Source organism: Motacilla alba, chromosome 3, assembly GCF_015832195.1.
Source record: "Motacilla alba alba isolate MOTALB_02 chromosome 3, Motacilla_alba_V1.0_pri, whole genome shotgun sequence".
In the NCBI taxonomy this organism is placed as follows: Eukaryota; Metazoa; Chordata; class Aves; order Passeriformes; family Motacillidae; genus Motacilla; species Motacilla alba.
In genome coordinates this window covers 80477540-80489687 of record NC_052018.1, presented here as the reverse complement: position 1 = coordinate 80489687, position 12148 = coordinate 80477540, and the positions used below count along the sequence as shown (strand labels likewise).

At 37.1% G+C, this 12148-nt stretch overlaps 1 protein-coding gene across 2 annotated transcripts in view; it reads right to left on the bottom strand.

Annotated features, from left to right (window-relative positions):
• Positions 1–12148, bottom strand: part of SMYD3 (SET and MYND domain containing 3) — a 386960-nt gene that overhangs the window by 350733 nt on the left and 24079 nt on the right. Inside the window, exon 1 of one of the 2 annotated variants that reach the window (XM_038132702.1) lies at positions 1696–1828. The exons of the other annotated variant lie outside the window; for it this stretch is intronic. The gene's annotated coding sequence lies outside the window, so the exon portion shown is untranslated. Of the gene's footprint in view, positions 1–1695; positions 1829–12148 lie in introns of those variants that run through there. 2 annotated transcript variants of the gene reach the window in all.

The following is a 12148-nucleotide window of genomic DNA, read 5'->3' as shown; positions in this document are numbered from 1 at the left end:
AAATATTTCAGGCAAAAATATTTGACAGACATAGTAATACAGATTGACTCAAAATAAATTCCAGTGCTTTTCGCCCTGTAGATTTTAGAACTAGGAAGGGATATACATCAAGTGTGTGTGTGTATATATATATATATATATATATATATACACACTCTTCATTTTCAACCTGCTTAGCCCTTGTGGTTAGATCACACCCAAGTTAAGATTCAAATATAGGTGACTGGAACAGAATAGTCAGTTCTGCATACTTATAAGATGAAGAACTTGCAAAGATAGAAAACAGGAGTAAAATGCAAGAAAAATATGCTCCTATCAAATAGCAGAAAGGGCAGAGAAACAGCTTGTTTCCAGCTCAGGTGCAATCTCATATTGTGAGGTTTCACAAGACATCTGAAGTGGTCTTGTCATGAACTCATTAAATCCCAATGAAGACTTTTGCATTAGAAGAACATGAAAATGTTCCTGACATCTGTAATTCTGCTTCCCACTTCGATCCAGCCCTCCAGCGCAGGATGGTTTTCTGCTGTACCTGTTTCTCTTGTGATGCACTTTAAATGCATATAAGTTTTCCTCAGACAAAAGCACTTTTCATATTGAGTCCATCCTCACTACCTAGAAAAGCAGACTATTCCTGAGAGTACCATTGTTTATCTCAAAAACTATTCTACACAACTGTGAGACACTGAGGAAACCTGAAGAAAGATCACTTTTAGAAAATCTATAAACACCTGTAATAAATTTACAAATAGCTGCCTAACCAGTTCTCTCTCAGTTTAGTTGGATGCATAGTCTTTTAAATTACTGCTAACTGACATAGTCCATCATATTTTTCCTTCAAATCTTCTGTATTTTATCCCTGTCTTTTCATTATCTCCAGCTTCGCAGGCATTTTGGTTTGCTTGTCACTGTTCATATTTTTCCTCTAATTTATTCTATTTCAACACCTTTCCCATTTCAGAATGTCTTTCTTTTTTTATAGATTACAAAGGCATTGTTTTTTATCTCCAAGAAGTCTTATTTTCTCCCCATCAGTCTCAAATCCTTTTTCACTTTATACTCCTTCCAGCAATTTTCATATCACATCAGAGTGGCACTTCCAAGCATTGATCTGAAAACATTTTACAAAGCTTCTTCCTATCAAATGCTTAAATAAAATCTCTTATGTCACATCTCTCACTTATTTCTCCAACAGATTCTCGATGTCAATACAGAAGGGATGTCTGCCCTTCGGTGTCCCTCCCCTACATGTTACAGAAAGATGGATTCCATAGGTCCCACACTAATGCTTAATTTTGGAAATGTTCACCAGTAATAATGAAGGTTTTTCATAGTAGCATAGGAAGAGCAATGCTACTGAATAGAAATGCTAATGAATATAAATTATTCAGAAAGTTAAGAATACACAAACACACACATTTATATATATTATATATATATATTTACTATTGACTCCTATAAGCAGTTAAAACCAAATTGTTATTTTCACAGACCTGTGTTGCACCATTACTGATGGAAAGCAAGACCTTCAACTAGGACTGTCCACATAATAGCTAAAACTTAAAGTTCAGCTTTATAACTAAAATGCCCTAAAGTCCATTTATAATGCCACATCGCCTGGAAGAAACCTTACTGTTAAAAAACATACTCACTAAACTTTTCACATCTCAAAGCACAAAGTCCTTAAAGACTCACTGGAGTCTCAGCTTGTTCTCAAAGGTCTTTGTAAGGGTCTCCTGTGTTTTAATTAACCTGTTTGTACTGAAACTCCTGCAGACGTCCCCAGACTCGGCTGAGCCACTGCAGGTTCAGTGTTTACAGCAAAGCCCAGGCAGTGCCCAGGGCTGCCCAAAAAGCACCTGACAGAGCAGAGGCCACGCCACCCAACCTGGCAGGGCGCCACCACCCAAGAGGGAGGAACAAATGAGGTATGTGAGCTAATTAGTAATCCCAGCACTATGTGTGCAGTGGGGACACAAGTGGTTTTCAAGGCCTCTGCCAATTATGCCACTGTAACAGGCAGGGAAATACCAAGGCTGAATTGTGTGGTGATATTTTTTCACCTCTTATTTGGTTCCTCCCCTGCTTCACTCTTGTCAATGCCCCTACGGATGCAGGACAAGGTGCTGAACCTCTTTCATGCTCAATATTCTGAATTTAAGAGAGTCAGAGACATGATGAAACTGGCCAAGATGCTAAGACTACTGATCTGAGAAAGCCTCTCCAAGGCTGGAGCCTTCCCAGTCCAAAATAAACAGCCAAGGGAAGTCATAAATCAGTTCCACATCATCTAATACTTACTCTCTGTACTCTGGTGACATCCGATGGCTAAAAGCATAATAGATGTTTCTTCAGTTTCAGAGAGCAGTTATCCAAGTTTCCCTTTTCCTTTTTTTTTCAGTAGAGCAACAAAAAATAGTCAAAAGAAATGCCTCTAAGTATAGTGACACCCATATATTTTGAGGGAAAAAAAAGGAATTATAATTTAACAGCTGTGAGCCCTAGTGTTAATTGCCTGAGTCTACTTACCACCCATTCTACAGAAATTTCCAGTAAGCAAAACCTACACATTCTTCAAAGTTTTAACATCTGCCCATTTCCAGCAAAAAGATCCTTTTAAAGAAACCAGCCCAGTTCCAAAATGTATTTTGGAGCCCCATGTCATCACTAGCTTTAGTACAATTTTTCCTGCTGAAGAATTGACAGTTTGACCAGGAAGGCATCAAACCCCAGGAGTAAACCCAAAAATTTCCATCTCACTAACTGGTGCGCTTGAAAATATGCACATGCTCAGGCATGCCTGTAAATGGCAGCTCTGTCTTACAAACTGGTTCTGTAATTAATAATGCTACAGTTCTAACTACAGTCAATACCTTCACAAAAGAGACCTATTCAAATTACGTAAATGTCAAAATAATTTAGTGTCTCCCAGAAACCATTTTACAGAGGAAGCACAGGTAATACCTGCAAATAGGTTTTCATAAATTCTTGTGGAACTGTAGAAATGAAGATAAAACTTGACTAGTTTTGTTTCATCTTGAATTTTTAATAAAAATTCCCATGTGTTTTTCAGTGAAAGCATCTCCATTTCTAGCTCATTTTATCAGGCAATAGAATAATGATGTTGCATCAACATGAGAAACAACCAAGTGATTTTAAAAATCTGAAGCTATTATTTTAATATTTTAATTTTTTAAAATATTTTTTTAATCAAGTCATGGGAATTTCAACATACAGTGTGCTTCCCCACCCTTAGCTACCAGTTCTCATGTTTCTCTTAGAACATTCCACAGCAAATGTGAAAAGAACAGGAGCTGCCAAGCCATAATATCTGTCATAAGATAAGAGATTTCAGTTTACCTTCCTGCTGCTTTGTCACAATGACAATACATCAGTACATGCTTTTCTATTTCAAAAATTTCCACTGGTATTGAAGAAGCTTCAAATGGGCATAGACACAGCAAGGAGGTTTAAACTAATAAGGAAAATCACAAATTGATATGGATTGGCCATGGATTTTGCACAATTACCTAGTTAAAATTGGGGTTTATGTTCCAGAAGGTACTACTTTTACATCATTATAAGTCTTCAGTTAAATTTCATTTTCTCCATGGCCAAGAAATATGAGCCTTTAATCATTATACCGGTAGCTTTAGCAATGGGTCATGAGTGAAATCAGATTATTTGTTTCAGTTCAACAACCATGGAATGAGACTCTGCAGAGCACAGTACAGGAAAATGAGAAATATGTTATTCCTTATTTGCAAAGGAAGAAAGTGAAGGTTTATTGTGATAGGCAATTGCTGGGAGAGAGATGGAGATTTTGTTAATGTATGTCAGTGCTGATACGGCTTATAGGTATCAGTAAAAGTTAAATGATCAAAAGCAATGCTCTGCTTTGCAGAATAAAAGAAATGCCTGCAGTATACGTTGGAGAAAAATGAGCCTCTGGTAATTTCTAAAGTCAACCATGCCTCAAATCAATGAGCTGAAAATGCTTGCAGGAAGAAAGGATCTACTGCAACCACACTGTTTTATAAAAATTTCACTTTCATCAAGATTGCAAAATAAAAACTTTTTAAGTGCATGCATATACATGAGCATATTCTTATCCGTACATATACTACCTCTATTGTCATTTTATTCCTATTGTGACTTTTCATCTCATATCTGTTATTTCCTCCTGTATCTCCTGAAAGTGTTACGCTCTAGCTCATCACCTTTTCTGAACATCCACCACCATTCCTGCAGTAACACAGTGAAACTCAGAAGAGGTTCCTCACCACCTTGGCCACCTGCCCCCTTCAACAGCTCTGTCAGTGCACAGAAGTAACTTGTGCACATTGGAAAGGCTGGTGCAGTATCAGAGGGATCTACATAAACCCTACATTCAGCTTACTTTACTGTTTGAATTCTGGTCCCCAGTCAAACTTTACATGCAAATTGGTTACTTTGTCACTATAAATGAAGGGAGAGCCAGATGTTCTCCTGTGCATGCTTCACTCAAACACACTGCAGCATGCCAACAGCTTTAAGCAGCTTATGTTGAGTCCCCACTGTAGTTACATGACTGCAACAGGTACTTAAGGTAAAACTGATTTGACTATTTCTTACGAAAGCATGAATTGTACAAGGCAAAGTTGTACATGAGAGATGTTCCTCCACAGGACAGGTGCAAGATCAAGTGACTTGCAGACTGAGAGGCAAACACCCAACCTCTGTCGCTCTGGTTCCTTAGGCTGTGCAGGAAATACTTGCTCAAGAGGGTCACTTTTTAATGTCTGACCAAAAAAGACAAAGTCAAATTGTCAGCATAAACAGTAGGAGATGCAGGTGTAGTTTGGGGTTTAGGGATTTTTGGTTTGCTTCATTTCAACCAAGACACTGGCTGTTAATAACTGAGGGTATTTCTCAGCTAGCAAGTGGATTCATGCCTCTGAATAATTTCATACAATTTATTAAAACAGCTAAAAGAATGCAAATTACACCTACAGTTTTAGCTGAATATAAGAATTCCACATGAAATTACTTGACTTCTCCTTTTGGTGGAGTTGTCAAAACCTGAATACACCATTTGAAAAAGAAATCAGTTGGATTCACTAAGAAATAGAAAAGGGAACATATTTCAAACACAAAAACAAGTCCCACTACTAAAATATTTGTCTGAGGAATACCAGGGCATAGGCATTTGTAAGTGTTGCATGTATATGCAGAACTCTGCTAATACAAAATAAAAATTATAACAAACATTCCAATACAGGAAGGATAAAACTAATAACAAAAATGTAAGGAATACCTTTAACCCAGTACAATGCAGCTCCTGTTACCATGGCAAAATTCAGCTTTGAGGACAATGAGATTTCTTCACAGCCAGAAAACTCCATTCAGTCAAGGAACCACTCAGATTTCAAGTCTGAAACCTAACCCATAGATGATCCACACTGATTTGGGTTATTTAATTTAAAAGCAAACTGTATTTTGGAAAGGGCATGTAGTATATATTCTACTAGTATGATGGCTTTCACACTGAACAGGTTACGTTTAAAGAATATATGTTTGTTCAGGGCAGTCAATCAGAGAAATTACATATTTTAATTAAGCTGTGTTCTTACCTCAAAATAATTCTTGTTTTCTTCCATAAAGCAGACTAAATTTTCAGTCTGCTGTTATATAGGTATTTCTGATGTTCTGGAACACGCTTACTCAGCAGGGCTGAGTTGTGGCATCCCCTTTGCTGTGCACCAGTGTTTTTGAAGTCAGGCTAAGTGCATGCTGGTTACATGTAATTAATAAAATGTGTTAGCTTCACATCAGTAACCCCTGAACTTCGTAGAACTTCTTCACAACAGAAACATTCACAAAACTGAAAAGCTTCCCTTTATGTTAGTATATATAAACATATATGTGGAGCTTCCCTTTATGCTAGTATATATAAACATAACATGCCAGGTGTCTCCCAACTTTAAATTGGGAGTATATTATGGAAGACATTGGCACAGAAATTATTCTGTGAATCAGGGCCACATTTTTGTACTTCATACAATGCTACATTTTTGCCTAATTTGATAAAAAGATCCCATCATGATACTAGGTCTTTGCACTGTTGAAGAAGAGCCCTTCTGCAAGAGATTAAAAAAAATCCCGAAGGCTTTTACCACTGCCTTCATTTAAAAACAAACAAAAAAAAAATTCACAAGTTCACTTTTTGTCAAAAAAAGGCAAAAAACAAACATGATGAGGCAAGAACTGGTGGAACTGATGGATGAATGACTCACACAACCATCTTATATTATTCCTTCATATTCCTCATCCTAAACTATGGGTAAGGTGAGCAGCAGCAGTGTCCCAATCAACAAGACAAAAGAAATTCTTTAACCTACCTGACTGGAAAGGGGAACTGCCCCAGGTTCATACTCATAATGACTTTTAAGAAACTTGGGTGGAAATCTGGATTAGAGCATATTTGGTATTAATTGTTCTTGTAAAACTCATGAACCTTGAAAACGTCTGTGAACATTTTAAGTTAATATGTGAAGTGAGTTTCCAAGACTAATTTGTGCTGGCAATGTCCAAGACAGAATTGCAAACATATGTTCTAGGTCTGCCTGGAAAACTAAGGGATTTGGGGATAAAAGTCTTCTGAACAATTAATGATATTGCCAAAATAAATAAATACATGGTCATCTGCTAAAACTAAATATATATAAGCACATAACCCCAAACCAAAGTATAAATCCTATGAAAATATCAGACAGATTAATATAAACTAGGCAGTGACACAACAGTTGTTTTAGGACACCAGAAGAACATGGTACAACTCTCTTTTAGAGTGAAATTATTATATACTTAGTAGTGCTACCACATAAAAAAAAAAACATTTGGGAAAAAAAAAGTCATTGAGGTCTGGACTCTGTTAGCTAAGGATAAGAACAGACTATCAATTTATTCACACTTGTACATAGCCTTAGAAGGTGCTTTTATTTTCCCAGGAACATTGACTTTGAAAAGATAATTAGATTTTTTTTTAGTAAGTGCAGATATTTTAGAATGCTGGCAAGAAAAATGAAATCCTAAATTAGGTCCATCATTACATTTAGTTTCTGTAGTATTAAAGTACCATATTCAGGATACTCTAAATTAATTGCAAACAGAAACTCACAGAATAAAGCATCCTACCATCCAATAATCCCTCTAATGTTTAACCGGAATTCTTATAAAAACATTTTAAAAAATCAGTTTATGACCATTTTTGTAGTGCATTCATGTCATGCATTTTGAAAAAAGGATTTACTTGTTCTAGGATCTCTGCTACTCCTAAAATTTTCTCATTCTGTGTAATTACCAAAAAATACAACAAGTCTCCTAGTTATGACTTGAAGAAACCAATTAATTTCCCAAATACTTATTGGTTTCAAACTGTTCAAGCACATTTTCTAAGATAAGAAAAATTTTGTTTATGAAAGCATATTTAGCATGTATATATCAGAAAAATTTACAAATTAGCATTTTCTAGTGGAAAATGTGTTTGCTGGATGAGTGGAGTGCTGCAGATAAAAATACTGGATAAAGGCAACTAGGTAAATGAAAGGAGGAAATCCAGCAACTCTGGGAACGAGAACTGGTGTTTTCTCCAGTGCCGATTTCCAAGTCCAAAAGTCCTGACCTTCACAGCAGAATGCCATGACCTTGCTCAGCAATGGACTTCTATTGCACCACTGAAGTCTTTGACAAAGTTTTCACCAACTACACTACTGCTGGATGAACGCAGTAGTAGAAAAACAAGTCACTCAACTGGGTCAGTTTCTTCCAGCAAAGATTGCTCTCCTCTGACTACTGAAAAAGTAAATTAGCATTGACGCCAGAAACACAACCTCTAGGTTTCAGGGCGGACCAGAACTGACTGACTGTGCACTAATACAATGCAAAAAAAAAACACTTTCTCATGGTGTTAGCTGGGGAAATTTGGGTAACTACAAGCTGCAGCCCTTGTGCTATGACCCAGCCGAAACCAGCAATCAACCCAGCATGTGAAAAGCTTCAGGCACCCACAGTACTCTCCAGTCAGTCACTTTGCAGCACAGAGACACATTGAGTCGCAAATTTTGTAACAAAAACAACCCAAAACCTCACCTGGGGGGGAAAAAAGACTTTTACAAAAACTTCAGCACTAACAGAAAGCTGTTTAAGTGATCGCTATTCATAAGTAAACCACCTGCATAATGATTGGCAGGAATTAGTTCATTCTCCAAAAGTAAGACCCACTGACATATTTGTCAACAAAGCTATAGCATGTCTGCTTCAGGGATTAGGGAAACAAAAGGGAAGAGGAAAAAGCAGGTACAGATTAGACCAACCTAAGGGGAGATTTCTAAAGATTTTGAATTCAAATCAAGTTTTGTGGGGACCATTCTCAGGACTCCTCATAACGCCAAGGAGAAAGCAGCATGCAGCTGTGGAGAGATGCTTACACCACAACTCAGCACAGAAATCACAGAACCATAAAACCAGTTAAGCTTTGTGAAATCTTGTCCCACCTCCTGCCCAAAGCAGGGCTGACTTTCAGAGGCTGATCAGGTGCAGCATCATCTGTTCTGCTGAAATATAAGTGCCAATGAAAATTCCACAATCAACTCCACTGGTCTTGCTATACATCTATGCAGTCATCTCTCTGTAATGAGTACGAACCATTTATTTGTACTGGTGAGCAGCTACCAACACGAGGTGGGTCACAGATTCATTTTGGAATCGAGGAGACACTGACACTCAAATTGCCACCCTGGGATCCAAGAGCAAGTATAGAGAATCAAGAGAGAGTAGAGAGGGATAGAGCAGATCCCTCTTTGTGAGAGCTACTGGAAGAGATATTTATTTAGCAACAGTAAGCATAGGTCATACATACACCACCTGAAAATCCAGTTCTTTCAAACTGACTGAAGACTCTAAAGGAACACTATCAGTGTTACAGTATATATGACATTTTTTAACAGTGTCTTTCCATACCATAGAAAAAAAGAAGAAAAAAAACACAAACAACAAAAATGGAGGGAAAAAAACCCTACACACAAACTACCACCAAAAAAAAAAAATCAAAAGAAGAAGCAGAAGAAAGAGATTTCTTTATATATCAACACATTTAAGAATGTTACTGTTGGGGACAAATGGCTAGAAAAAGTAATAACTAAAAGTAAACTAAACCTCATTATAAAAAATAAAAATCCATATACATATTTAATAAAAATAAATCAGTATCTATAAATGGCAGAAATTACATAATTTTTTTGTAATTTCTGTAACCAGGAAGCTTACTATATTTAGGGTAAAAACTCAAAGTGCTTGCAATTACCTATTCATTCAATAACTACACAAATACTGTTAAAAAAATAAAGCAGTTGTCTGGTGAAACAATTTAGCAAATCCATCTGAAAGAGGATGGGACATCCATATACAGTAACACTGTGAGTTTCTGAGAGATTCCTCCATTCATCATGGAGGAAAGGAAAAAAAGGAAAGGAAAGGTTATACAGGTTAAGAGATTCGGAATATCCATAATTGACTTTGATATTCCACTACACACACAACACCTTCCAACCATCACTGACCTGTCAGAAAATTTGTATGAATCAATATTTTTTCTATGCTCAAGATACAAACTATAATTATATAAATCTTTACTACAATACATAATTTTAGGACAAGTATCTATTTACAGTAATAAGGAAGGAACAAACATATCCTCAACTATAGATGCTCAAGTGTCAGTGATGGCTTAAATACAAGATGCTACCTGAAAACCTACATACTCTCATTGAAGATTATCTTTTCTGATACAATATTTGCAACTATGAAAGACAGCTTTCTCCAAATCCTTCTCTGTCCCTCACTTTGTGGGGGCTGAGTGGGAATTTATTTTATTCCCTGCGGCTGATCAATTGCAGGTTCAACTGAACTCTAAATGAACAGGTATCACTGAATTTCACTTCATTTTTTTGAGTTCTATGCAACTGATTATTTTCCACAATGCAGGAAGAGGCAATGGGTCACTGTCATAAATTCTTGAAATCTTTTAAGTACTGTGGCATCAGTTTCAATTCTGAACTCAAATTACAGCAGGAATTTAACTTTTATTTTGTTTGGAAAGCAACAAAACAGAGAATGAAATAGGAAACAAGGTAAAAGCATCAAGCAAATGCAAGGAATAAGGAGGCAGACAAGAAAACCATCCAACTTTAAGAGACCCAAGCTCAAAAGAGCTTGGGGTAGCAATTTAGAGGAAGAGGCACAGATGTTGATCACCCACCCTGGCAGCAGACCAGCATTTGCAGAGACAGGAAATGTGGCCAGACTCAGAGCAACACTACCTTCAGCCCTCTGCCTTTCCATCGCTGTTCGGTGAGCAAATACCACAAGAAATGCACACAACTGCACAGGTGTACACAGGCACCCCGCTTGCCAAGGACATGCTGCCTCTCCCTCTTCCACAGGGGTAACTTGCAGCACTCCAAATTTCTCTTGCAACCAGTCACTTCTTCCAAAAAAATCCTCTTATGTGCTGGAGGCTTCAATGAGCTCAAACACCAACAGTATCACCAAGCCCTGTCAGTGGCACTGGCATTACACATTAGGCAGCTTGACTAAATTTAGTGCTATGCAGGGAGCTGCTCTAAAGAAAGACAAATGTAGCTAACCTGTGAAGGTTTGATACTAAATGGAAGATGAACTCTAGAATAAACACAAGTCAGAACAGCAAGGCAGACTCCCAGATAGGCTTTGTAGGCATTTCCTCTCAGCTCCATTTGTATGTTACCCCATGATGTACTTCAATAAAATTTGGCAAGAAAATCTTTCAGCAAAATAACAGTTAAGCTGTGTTTGCATGCCCCACAGGAGTCACCCAAAGACTGATGCTCTCACTAATGTATATAAATGACTGCCTGAAGCTTGCACAGATGCTCCACTGTGCATCTGCACAGAGTATGTGGTCATTTTGAAAAGCCTTTTCCCAATCTGTTACGGAATACCTGTTTCTAGCTTCCTGACTTGGGGAATAAGCTTCACCATCAAATGGCTTAATGGTAATTGCCTCATGTTCAATCTGTTACAAATGTAATGCATGATACTCCTGCCTCACTTTGAGGAACAGTTGCACATAAAGCAGAACTCACGGTAGCATTTAGGTAGATGATAAACATGGCAATTTCACACACTTTGGAGTCTGCACTTTAGTTCCTCTACACAAGTCATGCAGCTTTTAACAACTCATAAATTTTCCCCTCCAACACAGCTCCAACCATACTGCCTGTGAGCACTAATTACAGACTAATCAATGGTAGCCCATACTCCTTCCTAAATGGTTTACAAAGAATGAATAATAAAATTCTATTGCAAATGGAAACGAATTACCTTATTATCATAGATTCCAGGTCTGCATTCAACCATTTGCTATCAATGATAACAAGAATTATTCCACAGTAAAATTTCTTCACTCTCTCTCATCAAGTAGAAGAGAAAACTGGGTATTTACTGCTTATGCATGGAGGGTTGAATGCAAAGGTTCTCAAAGATAACCTTAATCTAGTGGTAAGATGATTACTAAGAAAGAAAATTAACAAAGGCAATGAATTTAAGATCACAAGGACAGAGAATTGTTGCACATATCGCTGCTATTTCCACATTATTCCATTTGCATCCAATGATTTACAATGACTCAGGAGCCAAAAATGTCCCCTATAACAGACAAAGCTGCAATAATAGAGAAGAATTAATTTCACACACTGTTACACTACACCTTCTCAATTTTTCAGATACTCTGCCACTCTTATCTTAAAATTTGGAGAAAAAAAATCATGTCTTCAAAGAACCCTGGTATATTGTGGTGGTTTCACTTTGATTACCTTTTTTTTTAAGTACCATTTTCTTCAAATGTATATATAGATTTGGATTTCACAGAAGCTGATGATCAGTCTACAGCTGCAGGTAATAAACACCATACTACTGTCAGAAGAAAAAATGTTGATAACTTGGCTATTTTGTAGAAGATAGGAATGATTTGCAATTAAAGTGAGTTTTGAATGCATCTAAATTAAGAACTCAGCTGCTGTGTAAGAACTGTATCAAAATAATTACATTCTGACTCCAAAAAGAAGGAAAA